The sequence below is a fragment of the Diabrotica virgifera genome, chromosome 6 (genome assembly GCF_917563875.1).
Source record: "Diabrotica virgifera virgifera chromosome 6, PGI_DIABVI_V3a".
In the NCBI taxonomy this organism is placed as follows: Eukaryota; Metazoa; Arthropoda; class Insecta; order Coleoptera; family Chrysomelidae; genus Diabrotica; species Diabrotica virgifera.
Genome location: NC_065448.1, coordinates 154,464,820 through 154,484,123, shown reverse-complemented (window position 1 = coordinate 154,484,123; position 19,304 = coordinate 154,464,820). Strand labels below are relative to the sequence as shown.

The 19,304-nt window shown below is 29.7% G+C and overlaps 2 long non-coding RNA genes across 2 annotated transcripts; one reads left to right on the top strand and one right to left on the bottom strand.

Annotated features, from left to right (window-relative positions):
* The first annotated feature begins 8,143 nt into the window (after positions 1-8,143).
* LOC126886379 (uncharacterized) lies at positions 8,144-14,381 on the top strand. The gene is made up of 2 exons (XR_007698585.1): positions 8,144-8,466; positions 12,429-14,381. It is a non-coding gene; the product is annotated as an uncharacterized LOC126886379 (long non-coding RNA).
* Positions 14,382-14,869: 488 nt separating this feature from the next.
* On the bottom strand, positions 14,870-19,102 carry LOC126886380 (uncharacterized). Its single transcript, XR_007698586.1, has 4 exons — positions 18,833-19,102; positions 18,563-18,723; positions 18,208-18,441; positions 14,870-15,413 (listed from the first exon to the last, which is right to left on the bottom strand). It is a non-coding gene; the product is annotated as an uncharacterized LOC126886380 (long non-coding RNA).
* Positions 19,103-19,304: the final 202 nt, after the last annotated feature.

The window sequence follows — 19,304 nt, the reverse complement described above, 5'->3', positions numbered from 1 at the left end:
AGGATTATTATTTTAAACAGATTGTTTACGGGAGATGTAAAACCACAGCTAGATGTAATTATTAGTTCTTAGAAAATTAAGGTAAAGAAAGTTTGGAATTTTAATCTCTTTTTGTTTAACCCCGAGTAAATTTTGTAGAATTTCCCGAAAGTAATTTATTATGATGGTAGGAATATTTTTGAAAGTATGAGTGGGTGTTTCGAATGAAAAAAAGAATGGGGAAGATGAAATGTCTCTGATTGGTTTGGCAATTTGGAATGGGAAAGAGAGAAGGTTGAATTTTCAGATAGTTTTGGAAAGAGGGATTATTGTGTTACCAGCATTCGAGAAGAGCAGTCAAAAGTTTTCGTGAGTAGTTCAGAAGCAAGTACTAGTGGTTGTTTTGATTAGTGGGAGTAGCTGAAAAGTGGAACGAGAGACAAATCAAATCGAGAAGAAATACCTCTTTGATTCTGTAAAGTCCAAGAGAGTAAGTTACAAGAATTATCGTTATTAAAATTATTTGTGACACCAAGTGAAAAAGATACTTGGGTCTCAGGAGATTATTGTTGAGAGGAAGAGAGGAGAGAGTTTTGGAGTTTATTGAACGAGTACTTACAAAAAGAGGCGGCTTGTGTTTTGGAGAAATAGTTGCTGGTATCCTGCTGGATTGTTTGCTGAGAACGGAGAGGGCTTTGATTGGTAGCCTAACATAATCAACAAGGAGGAGCTGTTTGGGTCAAGACGAGACATCATTGTGTGTGAATCAAAAAGGTCAGTCAATAACCTATGTGATAGATTTTTTTTTTAATCAGAAGTTAATTTTTTTACGTAAAAGCATATGAATTTAAGATTCCAACATTTCAAAAATTTAATAGGAAGTATAAGTAATTTTGCGAATACCAAATTTGTTTGTTTAGCTGGGTTTATTAATGGTATCAAGAACAAAGCGATAAATATGTGTTTGAATTAGATTAATTTATATGGTAAAAGTTTCTTTTGGACAGTTATGCCCACAGAATTTAATTTATAAATTTACAGAACATTGCTATTGATAATAAAGGTAATTGTAGGTTTTATTTATGATTTTTCTATTTATTTCCTTTTCCTATTTTATCCCCATAAGGATCAACTAAGAGATACGGAAACCACGAGAGAAGATAAGTATAACATAAGATAATTTAGACATTTTTTTATATTATAAAAGGGCACCCTGAGATTCTTTCTTAATTTTTATGTATGATTTGCGTTAATTAAATAATTGATCAAGTAAATAATAATTAATATAAAAGTAATAGAAATAGGCTATTGATTATATTCAAAATAAGATAGCTAAAAGGAACTACAACGTTAACGGGGTTTTATTATTTGATATGGTCAATGGACATCTATATATGAAAAAACCGCGGAGTGCTACCATTTAAAGGGGTGCGTTTTTGAGAAATGGGTGAATTAGTCCCAGGGCACAGGTTACATTAGGGTGAGTTCTATGCACTTTTGGTACAAATACGTCTACATAAAAATTGTTCCTCGTTAAATTTCCAATCTAATTATAACTTTTTAAAGTCAAAGATACTTTTTTTTACAAAAATATATTCAAAAGAAAAAGCACAAAGAAACCCAAAAGAAAGAAATTTTGTTTCTTGTCCCATAACTTTTGTCCACGGGGATATAGGTATAGACATTGCTTCACAGAAAAAAAACTTACATATTTTTTCTTTAAAATGATGTCTTGTAGAGGTCATTAGGATTTACAGTTTTCGAAATATGATTTTTTAAAGTTCGCCACTCACAGCAATTTTGGGCAATTTTCCTTGTTATTTCGCAAATATTGTTCTGTAACTTTTTTCTACGTAACTTTAGGTATATGCAATGGTACGCGTAATAGGAATAGAAATCAATTACCTTTAAAATGGTCTACTGTATAAAGTTGTACGACTTTTTTTAAAGGGATTATGGTTTTTCAAGATTTTATTTATATTATATTATTACTTTTAACGATTTTTTTATAATATAATATAAAAATAAAATAAAATTATTATATAATATATTATATATTATATAATACCTAATAAAAAAATATTATTTTTTACATTGTTTTACGATTGTTTTTGAAATTTCTCATTATAATTTTTTTTGTACATGAATATACTATCTATATATTGCGCAACAAAGAGGGCTTACTTTCTGTTCTTTAAAATGGTGTATCATCTATATTTAAATACATAATGGAAACCGAGTGATTCTTTGATATTTTCTTCCCTGTATTATTTAAAATGATCTCTTTTCCAAAAATTTCATAAACATTAGTTTTAAAAAACATCACTTTAGTTAAAATTATTATTACGTTGACATTTAAAAATTTTTCAAAATCAAAGTCCATCTCTTCGTTAGCATTAGCTTCAATATCTTCCTCTGACACCTCAGTTATCTTAGAGTTCCCACAATTAGTACCCATGCACATGCACCCTTTGCAGAATATTGAACAACTTATTCCTATCTTCCTACAACCGCAGTTTTTTGTACATCCTTTGGTACATTTACATGCTATTTTTTCAAGCAAAGCTTGTGGTGCAGGAGCTTTGACAGTAAATATTGGAATTAATCCATATTTTGAAGTTTGCCCTGCCGAGTCAAGTGGATCCAAAGTATTACCTATAAAAATAAGATTCAATCATAACACAAAATCACATAAAAAAGTTATAGTGAGGAATTTAAAAAATAATCCTAAAATCAAAAATCGTTGCAAGTACTTCTTGTAATACCTACAACTTCAGTGAGAAACTGAGTTTATTTTGTTATGTATAATTTATTTATTTACTACGAATAAACTTATTAAAATTTGAAAAAGCATATCTTATTAAAAAAAAAACCTAGAATTTTTTATAATACACCATTTTAAAGTAAACAGAATAAGCTTTTTTTTATTATATAATATATACCATATAGAAAAAAAAGTTATAGTTAAAATTTAAAAAATAATCGTAAAAAATATAAAACTCGTTAAAAGTATAAAGTCTTGAAAAAGATAACCTCTTTAAAAGAAGTCGTACAACATTATACTGTAGACCATTTTAAAGGTAATTGATTTCTATTCCTCTTACATGTACCATTGCATATACGTAAAGTTACGTAGAAAAAAGTTACAGAACAATATTTGCGAAATAACAAGGAAAATTGCCCAAAATTGCTGTGAGTGGCGAACTTTGAAAAATCATATTTTAAAAACTGTAAATCCTAATGATCTCTACCAAACATCATTTTAAAGAGAAAATATGTAAGTTTTTTTTCTGTGAAGCAATGTCTATACCTATATCCCCGTGGACAAAAGTTATGGGAAAAAAAACAAAATTTTTTTCTTTTGGGTTTCTTTGTGGTTTTTCTTTTGAATATATTTTTGTAGAAAAAAGTATCTTTGATTTTAAAAAGTTATATTTAGATAGCAAATTTAACCAGGAACAATTTTTATGTAGACGTGTTTGTACCAAAAGTGCATAGAACTCACTCTTATGTAACCTGTGCCCAGGGACTAATTCACCCATTTCTCAAAAACGCACCCCTTTAAATGGTAGCACTCCGCGGTTTTTTCATATATAGAGATTCATTGACCATATGAAATAATAAAACCCCGTTAACGTTGTAGTTCCTTTCTATAGTACATAATCAATAGCCTAAAAGCAGATCATAACAATATATTAGGTCACTGTACCTAGTAGAAGCGAGTTATGGCTAATGAAAAATAGGTTCATATTCGTCAAATTCCAAATCGAATATTTTAACGTGCCATAACCAAAAATCAAAGCACTTTTTTGGGAAAAACTCATTTTAACTTTTTTAAAGTCTTTAAAAAATGCTTATTTTTTTCTGTAATAAAATTTTTTAGCATCAAAAGTAAACAAGTTACGCTCAAAATAAAGTTGGTCCCTTGTTTTTGGTAAGAAATCAGGAAAATCACCCCCTTATAAGCATTTCAAATGAACTTAATTGTTACCACTTCACAAGTTTTTTACTCGCGTATGTATTGATCATATGATCTGTAAGTTTCATCGGTTCAAAGTCCTTATTTTTGAAAGAGCTGTAGTTAAAAGGGCTTGAACGAGTCACTTATCACGAGTGTATGCAAATTTAGAAACACCGAATCTTAACCAATTTTTGTCTTACAGAAAAACAAAAAAATACCAAATATTATTCAGAAAAGTAAAGACAACTTTTTTATTATTTAAGATTTTTGGTATCTCTAACAATTTTTAAGTTATTTTGAAAAAAAAAAAATTTCAAACTTAAAATTTTTAAAAATTTTACTTTAAATCCATTTTTTTTCAAAAATAAGCACTTTGAATCGATAAAACTTACTGATCGTATAAATAAACACAACATAAGTAAAGTTACTTGTGAAGCGGTAACGATTAATTTCATTTAAGTTGCTAATTGGGGGGTGATATTCGTGATATTTTTTTTGCCAAAACAAAAGGGACCAACTTTATTTTGAGGGTAACTTGCTTACATTTGATGCTAGAATTTTTTTTTATAAAAACAGAAGTAAAGCTTTTTTTAAACACTTTAAAAAAGTTTAATCTGAATCTAAAGAATGCTTCATTATTTGGATATTTCATATTGAATTATTCTATTTTGAATTTTTCGAATATGAACCTATTTTTCATTAGCTATATGCTAGGTACAGAGACCTAATGTATTCACCATAGATATAATAATACTCTACGCTCGACAGTTCGAGCGGGTGGTGACGGAAAATGGTCTCTGGTTCACGACGTGGATAGTCGTGGTTCGAATCCCATACCAACTTTACCTTTTTTATTTTTAATTTAATCAATATTGCGTTTATTAGATATTTTTACATCTGAAAAATGGACCTAAGTAAAGCTAGCAGATAATACATGTATACAGAGAGTCTGTAAAGTGGAATAAATTCAATATCTCAAATACTAATTGTTTTTTTGGAAAATGCTCAGACCCGTCGATTAGTATTTCAAATTGTCCTTTTTGACATTCAATAATAATGTATACAGGGTGTCCCAATTTAGAGATATGACGTCATCGTCTATTTTCTTAAATGGCAACACTGTCATTTTGATAGCTAATTTGATAGGGTTTGTAAAGTTATACATAACTGCAAAATATCAAATTTTTATTCTCTACCATTTACAAGATAATAGAAAATAACAAAGTTATATCTGTAATTTGGAATATATTCAATAATTAAAATACTAACTGTTTTTTTGAAAAATGCTCAGACCCGTCGATTAGTATATCAAATTGTCATTTTTGACATATAATAATAATGTATACAGGGTGTCCCAATTTAGAGATATGACGTCATCGTTGATTTTCTTAAATTGCAACACTGTCATTTTGATAGCTATTTTGATAGGGTGTGTAAAGTTATACACAACTGCAAAATTTCAAATTTGTATTCTCTACCATTTAGATGATAATAAAAAATAACAAAGTTATGAAAAAGAAGTAATCAACTAATAATTGAATTTAATTATTTCAATAAATTAAGCAAAAACTCATAATGTTGCCCTCAATTATTGTCAAATTGTCAATGGGCAACGTTATGAGCATTTGCTTAATTGAAATAAATAAATTCAATTATTATTTGATTACTTCTTGTTCTTCATAACTTTGTTATTTTTTATTATCTTGTAAATGGTAGGGAATAAAATTTTGAAATTTTTCAGATGTGTATAACTTTACACACGCTATCAAAATAGCTATCAAAATGATAGTGTTGCCATTTAAGAAAATCAACGATGACGTCATATCTCTAAATTGGGACACCCTGTATACATTATTATTATATGTCAAAAATGATAATTTGATATACTAATCGACGGGTCTGAGCATTTTTCAAAAAAACAGTTAGTATTTTAATTATTGAATATATTCCAAATTACAGATATAACTTTGTTATTTTCTATTATCTTGTAAATGGTCGAGAATAAAAATTTGATATTTTGCAGTTATGTATAACTTTACAAACCCTATCAAATTAGCTATCAAAATGACAGTGTTGCCATTTAAGAAAATCGACGATGACGTCATATCTCTAAATTGGGACACCCTGTATACATTTTTATTGAATGTCAAAAAGGACAATTTGAAATACTAATCGACGGGTCTGAGCATTTTCCAAAAAAACAATTAGTATTTGAGATATTGAATTTATTCCACTTTACAGACTCTCTCTGTATATAGTAAGTTAATATTGGAATACATAATTTGTGAACTGCGCATAGTAAAATAAAAGTCGTTCGTTATTAATATAAATTCGGCCTTATTCGAATGATGTGAATAATGTTTGTTTTGCTTCTACCTTTTCAAAAAATTATAACAATAGTTTCATAAATAAAAATAATGTCTAATTGCTTATAATTGCATCGGTCATTTCAAAAACAGCAAGTCCACAATTTTCAGAAACTAACTTTTTGAGAGGAATATACTCCTTTAAGATAAACGTTGTGTGCAAAAACGACACCAGTCCAGTAAAAACATTAGGAACAAAACTACAATATAACTCTGAATTTTGATGTCATCCATCTTTCAACTATATAGTTAGTTTTCTTTGCTCTTCTGTAAAATTAGCAATATGTGACTCGTGTTGTTTTTGAAATGACCGATTCAATTAATAAATCGATAGTACATTATGTTGATATTAATTATTGGTAATTTGTACGAATACTTAACAATTACTTTATACTATTCTACCATTAACTTAGTAAAAAAATAACATTGGCTTTTATATTTTTAAAAATCTATAGGTACCTACACAGTTTTTCTTATTTGTTATATATTTCTTTGTATAGATTTACTTTAGAGATGTAATACAGTCGAACCCGCTTATTGGAATAGCTGTCGTACCAAGAAAAAGTATTCCTATAACAGGGATATTCTAATAACCGATCATATAAGCCTAGTAAAAACGTTTTGGGACCTCAAATTTCTATTCCTTAAACCGGGATATTCCTTTAACCGGTATTCTAATAAGCGGGTTCGACTGTAATATCTAATAAACGCAATATTGATTAAATTAAAAATAAAAAAAGTAAAGATTGGTATGGGGTTCGAACCACGATTATCTACGTCCGAAAACCAAAGACCAGTTCTCGTCGCCATCCGCTCGAACTGTCAAAACATTTAAATAATACTCGATAGAGTAGGATAGTGACGTCATCGATACTCCCCTTGAATTAGAAAGAGACTACCGACCAAATAGGCTCATTTATCTCTGTCGCAACCGTCACCCATTTTAAGATGGCAGGGCGCAATCTAGAGTATTATATATCTATGGTATACACCGTGTTTTTCACTTTTTTATAGGCTATAGTTTTGCTAAGAATATTTTTTTCGACAAAATGCTTATGTTTTGAGTAATTTGCGAAAAACCGTCTAAAAACGTTGTTATTTTGTTGCAAAATTAACATATTCACTTGCAAATAACTCGAAAAGTATTGGTTTGGTGAAAAAACTCTATAGAACAAAAGTTGCTTAAAATTAGTCAGTTTATCCCTTTCAGGACTTATCTGGGACATATATTTTTTCACCCCCCGAGATGGGGTGAAACTCACCCCCAGGGCAAAAGCACACATCGGCACCATATCACTTTTTTTCTTTGACATGTTAGCTATGCGTATGCCAAATTTCATGTCAATCCATACACAATCCATGTACGGTTCTTTAAGGGGTGATACACACGCGAGTAAGTACGCGAACTTATGGCTCGCGACCTTTTTCGCGCGTGTATCACCGCAAGTACGCGTACTTTAAGTCCGCCAAGTAAGTACGCCGTCGATCCAACAAGTTTGAAATCTTACTCGTAACCCGTACGTGTATCACTGCCACGAGCCACGAGCCTCGAGCCATCATGTTATTGCGTTTAAGCGCGCCACGCACGGCGAGCTAAGCTATAATATATATTACAGATTTATTCGCGCTGCATATCCCGAACGTATCCTGATTTTTCCCAGGATATAAGTTTTGTTGGTGGAGACATTGACCCAAATTTACTATGTATGTCTTTGTACTCACTAATAATGCTCAAAAAATTACGGGATCTGGATTGTAATGCATTTTTTTTATAATTCTCATATCATAGTTGCGCGTGAAGTTAGGCGTATTGATGACAGTTGATTTTCAGTTCACCAACGGCAGGCGAGTCTTCGCGAATATCCTATGTATATCTCGAATATGCCTACCCGAGCGATATGGGAGCGATATATTTTTGCAAATATTTTGACGCGATGGCAGCGCCATGTGGTAGAATGAAGAAATATTAATGAAAGCAGTCGTGTTGACGGATGTCATTGTCATTTCATCCAAGAATGCAAGGAAAAAAATTTTAATTTCAATTTCAATGTATAATTTTTATTTTCGCCTAATTTTTCAGGGATCAAAAGACGCAAACAAAACATCTTTATACGTATATTCAAAGAATAATTTGTATTAAGCAAACCTTAGTCAATACAGGTAATAGTGACAAATTAAAATGTGTTCCTCCTTATGATTTTTAAGATCATAAGATTAAACACCAAAAATTATGAATTTTCAGAAAAATGTAACATTTTGTTAATTATTTCTATATTACGTGATTATTTACTTTATTTATGGTACAAGAATTTTTAACCATTATTTTAATGAGTAAGATATTAAATAAAGCACATCATGTTTTCAAAAATGTTTATGCCTACAAAATTTTCAAATTTTTTCTAGCCTTCAAGTTTAATAATTTGTATCACAACTTACGCTGTAAATAAAGGGATGTAACAATTTATGATCTAGTCCATTAATTAACTACATTTATTTAATTACTAAAAATATGTAGGTAAAAAAGTATCATCTTCCTCCATAATTACTGTTTTTAAATAACTTTCTATGTTGTTCTGGATATTATTAAAATGAATTATAATGATAGATATCATCAGCAAATAATTTTATCTTACTTCTAAATGTAGTAGCGATAATGAATTTATGCAAATAAAAAATAGTACAATAAGAACTGATCCCTCAGGTATTTGCATTGGGGTTTATAAATTTTACTTGAATAATTTTCTCTGTCATATCATACAGGGTGTCCAGAAAAGATTGGTCGGTCATAAATTATACCACACATTCCGGGGTCAAAAATAGTTTGATTGCACCTAACTTACCTTAGTACCTAAAAATGCGCTCATAAAAAAAATTTACAGCCCTTTGAAGTTACAAAATGAAAATCGATTTTTTTCAATATATCGAAAATTATTAGAGATTTTTTATTGAAAATGGACATGGGGCATTCTTATGGCAGGAACATCTTAAAATAAAATTATATAGGTAGTGAAATTTGTCCACCCCATAAACATTTTATGGGGGTTTTGTTCCCTTAAGCCCCCCCCCCCCCAAACTTTTGTGTATGTTCCATTTAATTCATTATTTTGGTACCATTAGTTAAACAATGTTTCTAAAACTTTTTTGCCTCTTAGTATTTTTTACATAAGCCAGTTTTTATCGGGATGCAGCTTCTTTTTTAAGATGTTTACATAAAAATTTTATGGGCGTTTTATTCCATTAATCCCCCAAATCTTTGTGTACATTCCAATTATACTATTATTTTGGTACCATTAAATAAACACAGTATTACAACTGTTTTGCCTCTTAGTCTTTTTTTGATAAGTCACCTTTTATCAAGATGTAACTTTTTTTTCAAAATATACCAAATGATCTAAATTATAAATAAATTTTCAGATTATTAACAGCTCTCTATAATCGTACTTAATCATATACAAATATGTGGCGGATTCAACAAATATTCAAAATATCTCGATAAACACTAGCTTATCAAAAAAAATACTAGGAAGCAAAAAAGTTTTAAAAATATTGTGTTTACCTAATAGTGCAACAATAATAATTTAATTGGAACGTACACAAAAGTTTGGGGGGTTTAAGGGAACAAAACCCCCATATTTTTATGGGGTGCACAAATTTCACTTTAATGTTTTTAAGATGTTGCCGCTATAAGAATGCCACATGTCCATTTTCAATAAAGAATCTCCTGAGCTTTCGATATATGAAAAAAAAATTGATTTTCAGTTTGTAACTTCAAAGGGCTGTAACTTTTTTTGTGTGCACTATTGTATATAGATAAGTGAGGTTTAATCAACCTATTTTTGACCCCAGAATCTGTGGTATAATTTATGACCAATCTTTTCGGGACACCCTGTATAATTTTGAAAAATGCCAGTAATTTCCTCTTATTTCAAAACTACTTTGTTGACTTTTATTGATTAAGGTAATTCGATAAGTTGACTTTCCTTTTATTGTTTTTGTCAATCGATCATTATCGATAAAATTATATAGGTAGTGAAATTTGTCCACCCCATAAACATTTTATGGGGGTTTTGTTCCCTTAAGCCCCCCCCCCAAACACTTTTGTGTATGTTCCATTTAATTCATTATTTTGGTACCATTAGTTAAACAATGTTTCTAAAACTTTTTTGCCTCTTGGTATTTTTTACATAAGCCAGTTTTTATCGGGATGCAGCTTCTTTTTTAAGATGTTTACATAAAAATTTTATGGGCGTTTTATTCCATTAATCCCCCAAATCTTTGTGTACATTCCAATTATACTATTATTTTGGTACCATTAAATAAACACAGTATTACAACTGTTTTGCCTCTTAGTCTTTTTTTGATAAGTCACCTTTTATCAAGATGTAACTTTTTTTTCAAAATATACCAAATGATCTAAATTATAAATAAATTTTCAGATTATTAACAGCTCTCTATAATCGTACTTAATCATATACAAATATGTGGCGGATTCAACAAATATTCAAAATATCTCGATAAACACTAGCTTATCAAAAAAAATACTAGGAAGCAAAAAAGTTTTAAAAATATTGTGTTTACCTAATAGTGCAACAATAATAATTTAATTGGAACGTACACAAAAGTTTGGGGGGTTTAAGGGAACAAAACCCCCATATTTTTATGGGGTGCACAAATTTCACTTTAATGTTTTTAAGATGTTGCCGCTATAAGAATGCCACATGTCCATTTTCAATAAAGAATCTCCTGAGCTTTCGATATATGAAAAAAAAATTGATTTTCAGTTTGTAACTTCAAAGGGCTGTAACTTTTTTTGTGTGCACTATTGTATATAGATAAGTGAGGTTTAATCAACCTATTTTTGACCCCAGAATCTGTGGTATAATTTATGACCAATCTTTTCGGGACACCCTGTATAATTTTGAAAAATGCCAGTAATTTCCTCTTATTTCAAAACTACTTTGTTGACTTTTATTGATTAAGGTAATTCGATAAGTTGACTTTCCTTTTATTGTTTTTGTCAATCGATCAAACAGTTTATCCCTAGTAAATTTCATTAGATCATCTGTCGTTTTATCCAGTCTTTTTACCTTCTTTCCTTCCAAATAAAAAATATGCTTAGGACTTTATGGAATGCTTCTAAATACATATTTGTATTTATTCCCAATCCATACCTATAATAATATGCCCATGATTTCACTCAATTAGCATAGTTATGTTGAAAATAAATAGTAAATTCTTTTGTAGTGCCATTGTTGTGAAGTTCATTTAGGGTATTTTCTAGAAGATTGCTAAATTCATTTTCACTGGTACTGTTCATTAGAAGTCTTAAACATTTATATACTTCAGCTTTAACTTATTGAGAGCCATTATTTACTGTTTTTAATTGTTTTTGCCAGTTTTGATCAACATGCCAAGCACAAAATAAGCAAGGTAGCGGTAAACCCATTACACTTACCCAAGCATTATAGAAAACAGCATCATCATCACACATAAATACTTTAGCAGTTATAGATCCAGTTTCAGTTTTAATAATTTAAAAGAAATGGGCCATAAAAAATTTATCCGTTTTATTTGAAATTAAGTATGGCACAGGAATACCTTCTCCATACTCATCAACAAGAGTACTTAATAGAAAATCATAACTGTTTGTGCTATGTGTGGAATCTATACTAATGAGGTTTCTACCAAATTTCTTTAATAATTCAATCTGATACTGGGTCATTAAGATCAGAACAATATCGTCTTTCTTATACATATTATTTTCTGCTACTTTCGATTGTAATTTGTAATAAATTACAGGTGATTCATCACCTTATTTATTACACATATTATTTATCCAAGGAATCACGCTAACAGCATCATTTTGATGTAAATACATAGATTTATGTGTACAAAACTCCTTTTCAATTCAAGTAGTTTCATTTTGCAGATCTTTTCGATTCAACAAATTAATTCGTTTAATTAGCAGTCATGATAGTGTAGCCTACCAATTTATTAGAAACATTAATAACAACAGACACAGGTCTTTTTTTTAATGTGAGTTAACATAAACTATTTGCCATGGTCTTCAGGCCATAAATGTACATAATATTTTGTAGCAATGCAATTATTCTTACTTTAAGGTGATTCTGGATATGCTCTAAGTCAGTTGATGTTGACATCCATCCAAAATGCATTACCTGCTACTCTAGAAGAAATATTCATCACAGAAGAACTGAATCCCCTATAGAGAGATGCAATGGGATTTTAAAATGGAGGCATAGAATTTTACACTCCAACCATGGCTGAATAAAATAAATAATAATGCATGCACTGTGCTGCACAATTTGTGCATTGGTATGCATAATGTACCCCCTATTGGTTTAGGTGATGAAGAAAACAACCATATAGATATTGATTATGGAAATGTCAATGGAATAAATATAGAAGGTAGAATTCGTGATAGAGATCTGCTCACAGGAAGAAGACTACAACAAATGCTAATTCAAATTAATTTTAGAAATTAATTCAATAAGTTTGGAAAAATGTATGTTCTGTGTTATTTGTACTTTATGTAAATATTGTTCTGAAGCTATTTTCTTGTGGCATTTTTATGATTAACTATTTAGATGGGAAATAAGCCACAATTAAATTGAAAAAAATAATTTTATTAACGTTTCGACGTCCAAATCGGGTGTCGTTGTCAAAATACAAAAGACTACTAAATTAAACAAAAATGTTGCTAAGTAAAAAATTCTTCTAATAATTTATTTAATCTGACTCATTTATATTGGCAATTCAGACATATATTATACATTTTAAAGTAGAAGACTTTAAAATGATATTGCCAATATTTATGAGTTGCGTTCCTGGGACGACTTAACTGAAAGATAGTTCATTCGATTACATGAAATCAACCTCAACTCAAGAATATCCATCACAAAAAAAATCATAGCATGTGATCTGTCTTTAAAAAGACAACCAAATGCAAAAAAAGTGATTTACTATGGAATCTCTAACGCGAGAATTTTACTGTCATCGTTGCATTTGGTTGTCTTTTTAAAGACAGATCACATGCTATGATTTTTTTTTGTGACGGATATTCTTGAGTTGAGGTTGATTTCATGTAATCGAATGAACTATCTTTCAGTAAATTCGTCCCAGGAACGCAACTCATAAATATTGGCAATATCATTTTAAAGTCTTCTACTTTAAAATGTATAATATATGTCTGAATTGCCAATATAAATGAGTCAAATTAAATAAATTATTAGAAGAATTTTTTACTTAGCAACAACATTTTTGTTTAATTTAGTAGTATTTTGTATTTTGACAACGACATCCGAGTTGGGTGTCGAAACGTTAATAAAATTATTTATTTAATTGTGGCTTATTTCCTATCTAAATAGTTAATTATGTAAATATGTAGTGTGTTAGCTGTTGTTTTATGAACAACATAAAACATTATGTGAAATATTGACTGTATGTTATCCATGACACAGAACAAAAGTTAAAATGCATGTTTTTACATTTGTAGCCTTTTAATAACCTTATCATAATATAATAAAATAAATGCAAAGAAATTTATGTCTCAGTAAGTTGGAACCATGGACGTATAAATAAAGATATATCTTTATTTATACGTCCATGGTTGGAACCATATGAAAAACTTTTTTATTATCAATTTTAGGAACAAGTTATTCTTTCTAAAAGCTTTGCATGATTTGAAACCTTTAAACAACCATCAAATATAAAAAATTTTCAGTTGTATACTAGGTTTGTCAAAAAATATGAATTTTATTAAAGAGTAAACTACCTTTCATTTTTCACAATATCCAAAATTATTATTAACCCTAGAACCACGAAGTGGGGTCACCTGTGACCCCACCGCTCAAATTTTTTTGACATGCGAGTTACTCCGATGATACGTATGTTTTTATGAAAGTTCACATTTAGTCGTAAATGCAGCACATTTCTGATTTTTGACCCCACCTGAGGATAGAAAAGGCTGCTATATTTGTGTTTACTGTGCAGAACATCAATTTAGTATTTGTAAAGATTGTAAATAATATAAAAATAAACTATTCAACTTCTAACTTTGTTTATATCAATGATATCTTATAAAGTATATCGACGGCGGAAAGGCAGGACCTCATAACTGAAAATGAGTTTCTTAGCTTTTCGCTTTAGAATAAGTGTATGTGTAATAGGTGCTGATACACTTATTCTAAAGTGAAAACCGAAGTAACTCATTTTATACAAATTTTTCAGTTATGAGGTCCTGCCTTTCTGCCATCGATATGTCAAATATAAGTGCTTTTATATTTTGACTTACTCTGTATATTAGTATTGCTTATTGTTATGTAACAATACAATTTCTGATTAGAAATCGAATCCTTTATGTTTGCTAAATAAGTTTAAAAAATATTGAAATGTCGTTTATTTTTAAAAATATTTTTGGGGTCGCTGGTGACCCTACCTTGTGAAATTCAGTTCATTCAAAATAAGATAGGAGGTTTTCATACTAAAGCCATCGATACATAGGTTATTATAAAATGATGGTTTGTTTTAATAAAGCAAATAATTTGAAAGTGTCTGAATATAGTTTATTAAACACAATTATTACAAAATCAAATTTAAACCTTGCATGAATTTCTTTTTGTAACACCACCTATATACAGCATCAATTTCATATTTGTTGGTAATGAGAAGATGAGGTGCATCAACATTCAATTGATGGGCAAATTATCATCAATTGCTAAGTTATGTAACACTGCACTAGCCCTTATAAATGGGACTATATCTCTAATATTTCTTAATGGATGGTGATACAGCTGCCTATAAATCTTTGTTTGAGAAATCCAAAACAATGCTCTATCCCATATGTATTTTTGAACAATAATTATAATTTCTTTACTGTCTTGTTAAATGACCCTTGTCTTTAACTGGAGTCAAAAAATGTTTAAACATGTGTATTCACTATCACCTAAAATATAGTATTCACCACATCTTTGTGGAAGAGCTGCAAACAAATTGGATCTCCTTAAAACTCTGCTATAGTGTACAGAACCTGGATATACAACAAATATATCCCTGATCATTTTCTCGTGATCATAAACCATTTGTGCCTGAAACAAAAATATGTGCCTATTGAGTGATATGAATATAAAAATTAACTGCATTCTCAAAATTGTGGGTCCAAGCACAGATCTTCTGTAAAGCTTATCAATATAGGTATATTAAATGCACTTTAAGCGCCAGACTCCACTTGTGATTTGTAGTTGTGCGATAGTTTTGTCCCAAAGATTGAACACATTGTTTCAAATACAAGTCAATCCATTTACGACTAAATAATCATGGATTGACTTGTATTTGAAACAATGTGTTCAATCTTCGCGACTGCAAATCGCAAGTGGAGTCCGGCGCTAACCCTTAACTACAGAGATCAGATATTTATTACCGGTGGGCATTCCTACAATGCAAATTTTGTGGTAACCTCACCACTTAAGTTCATGTGTCTCTGTACCTCTCGGGCAGTTTGTATATCAGTACTAGTCAAAGCGGGTAGTGTGTATTGTCAATATTTTTTTCTTTTGTAACCCACATAAAAATCTTAACCGGTAAAAATTACCAGAGGTCTGTTTTAAGTAAGTATTAATTAGTCTTACATGGGTGAAATGTGAAATGTTTATAATATTTTTTTGTGTTTTTATGGAAAAAGTGAAGAAATGGACTGTGGAAATCATCGGGGACCTTTAATGAAGATTAAATTTGGAGGAGGAAACTTTGCAAAAATGGAATTGCCATTTAATTTTGTCACAATTTAAACTCTTGCAGATTTTTTTTCATGGATGTATAAATTTTTGTAAATGCTATTTTCTGTTTCTTTGTAATTCTATGTTAGGTTTATTTGTTACAAAAATCAAAATTTTTGTTCATAGCATTTATGGCCGTTTGTTCCAATAGACCAAAAATGTTACCACAATTATCGTTTATTAGATTATTCTTTAAAAAAATTTGTATTATATTATTAAAAATCACTCATTTCACCAGCTCTCCTATATCTAGAGACTCCAGAAAAATAATAATGCATAATTTTTATGTTTTCTTTTTATTAGCTTTACCTATATATCGACTCTATTTTATAATGACCGGTAAAAAATACTGGGGCTCTGTAACATTGTAATAATGGAATGTCTGTAATTAAGGGTTAAAATGTATTTGTTGGTGAGGAGGACAACTTATTGTATCTATCATTGTCTAATGAAAATTTCTGTTAAATTGTTTCATATTTATACACATTTAAAATAATATCCAATGTCTTTGGGTAATAGATAGTACAGATAGTTTAGAGAGGTTTGAAAACTATGAATGGATAACTGGCCCTATTTGTATACATAAACTAATTTTCAAATAAATTGCATGTCTAAGGCCCGGTTTTTCAGTGAGAGGTTAAAATGTTGGTTAGCTAACCTAGTTTAAATTTTAACCAATATTTTAACTGTCCTAGCATTTTTCAGTGCTTTAAACCAAGTTTAAAAAATTTCAGTTAGCTAACCACTTTTTTTCTTATGTTGGCTGCAGTAATTGTACTTGCGCATGTGCAATTCGAGAAATAATGAGCAATTTGACAGAAAAAAAGAATGTGTGTGTACTTTGTACGCACCTAAGAAGTTATACTTATATATGATTTCAACGAAATAAATATACTTTCAACAGGTTATTTGTATTTAAAGATTAAACTAATTTTTACTTACTACTTTCCAAAAATTTTTATTAAAACAATACTAAAATAAAAAAAAAGTTAGATAACACAAGGATTTGAACCAGGGACCTCACGATCTCCGGTCGAACGTGCTACCACTGAGCTAAATCCCTTTGCTTTGACAGGTTACAAGATTTCTCATACATACTGACAAAATACTTTAAAATTTAAAGGAAATATACTTACTATTATTATAAAATATTTTATTACTGAGGAAGACAAATCCAAAGACACAAAGATTATAATAAATAATACATTTACTAAAAACACTAATATATTCTTTTAATGACTTATTTGCGCTGATACATACCTACATAATTTGAAAGATTAGCAACGAACTACATACTGTCTGTCCTGCGCATGCACCAGGCAAGTATAAAATTTCACCCTCGATCGCAAAGAAGTATAACTTCAAAAGAATATATAAAAACAATTTCATAACCAAATTAAAAAAAAATGTTTAATGGAATATCAAGTTCGGATTCTTTATTTAGTTCATAGCATCTACCTCGGTTTCATAACAGAAGAGACCATTTACAATTACTGGGACGATTTAGAATTTTTTTGCCGATTTCGTTTGTCAAAGACCAGGGTGATATCGCTATTGGAAATTAGTAGCCAGGAAATAAGAAGTCGAACTGTGTAGTAAATAATTATTTTGCTGTATAGACATAATTATCTTTTAAAAATATTACTAGGAATCATGCATTAAATCCTGTTAAAGTATGTGTAAACATAGATACCTGTTACAGTTATAAAAACATATTTCCTTACAATTCCTTCCTATTATAATAACCATAATAATATATAATTTTCTTATAATAATAACAAGGAAGAATACTTCCCACGATAAAAACAAAATACCTAACTATTCTCTTCAAAATAAACATTCCAAATTCGACTCTGATGCATTCACTGCACCCATGCACAAGCGTAACCACAAAATTCGGAGTTAAACCATCTAACGAGTATCGGTTAAAATCTTGGTTAATTTAAACGGGCTTAATCTCTAACCTAGTACTGAAAAACTGATTAACCATAAATATTTCGGTGACTGAAAAATAAATAGGTTAACCCATCACTGAAAAACCGGCCTTAACCCTGTTTAACTAGGTTAACTCTGTATATGTAATTACAAAAATATTACATATTTTTACCTGTATTGAATATTTTTGTTCCTATTTTAATATGAATCTGGATCTTCCTTTGGTTTATCGATTTTCACATAAGCCCCCTGGGAAATTGCAATAACGAAAATATCTTTAAATAGTCTGTTTTTCATTGTCATTTACTCATTTGGCCAACGAACGTATTCAGCAGATAAAAAAGTGATTCTCCTTACTATTTTGTGTAAACAACTTTTGGATGTGTTGAATGGACCTGTAACATCTCTAAAAGTAATTACCTCATTAGCATGAAAATGGTCAAACATTTTAACAGAGAAATCTTTTGCGAATCTCCTTTTTGATAATGAGAATATTTAGAGTGCCTAAATCTTTCTGATAAGCTTACCTACTACTTTTACTCTGATGATGCCAAAATGTTCCAGGACATACTTATCGCCATCAAACAAAGGCACAGTTTCCTCAAAATAATCTAAATTTTTTGGTACTCCCTAAGTGTCAATTCCTTCTAAATTCTCATCACTGGATGGATGTAAAATGATCACTCATCTGTAAATAACAATAATTCATTAATAAATTAATACATACTGATAAAAATAATATGTGTACTGTTTTTAGTTCCATATTTATAATGTATTAAAATGTAATAAATACTTACTTTTTTATCTTATTTTTACCACTAAAAAAATGTAAGATTTAGTTATATTTATATAAAAATATGTATTATCACCTCTAAAAATAAATAAGTAATAAGTTAACCAAAAAGTTTTTGGTAAAAAAACAACAATCAAACCAAAAATCTGACAATTTACAGTCAGGAATTGTCAACTGTCTCTTGTCTCCACCAACAAAAGTCAAAGAGACATGCAGCGCGAATAAATCCGAAATCTGAAATATATATTATAGCTTAGCTCGCCGTGCGTGGCGCGCTTAAAAGTTAAAGTTATATTTTCACTAATTAAGCAAATTGCCTAGAAATAATTCAATCGTTTATTGTTGAAAGGAGACAAGTTACATTTTATAAGTTTTGAGAAAACCGTAAAACACTATTTTAAGCTATACTAAATTATTTTGATTATTTGTTTTTGAGTAAACCTAATTATTTATAGGCTGTTTTATCCTCCTGATGA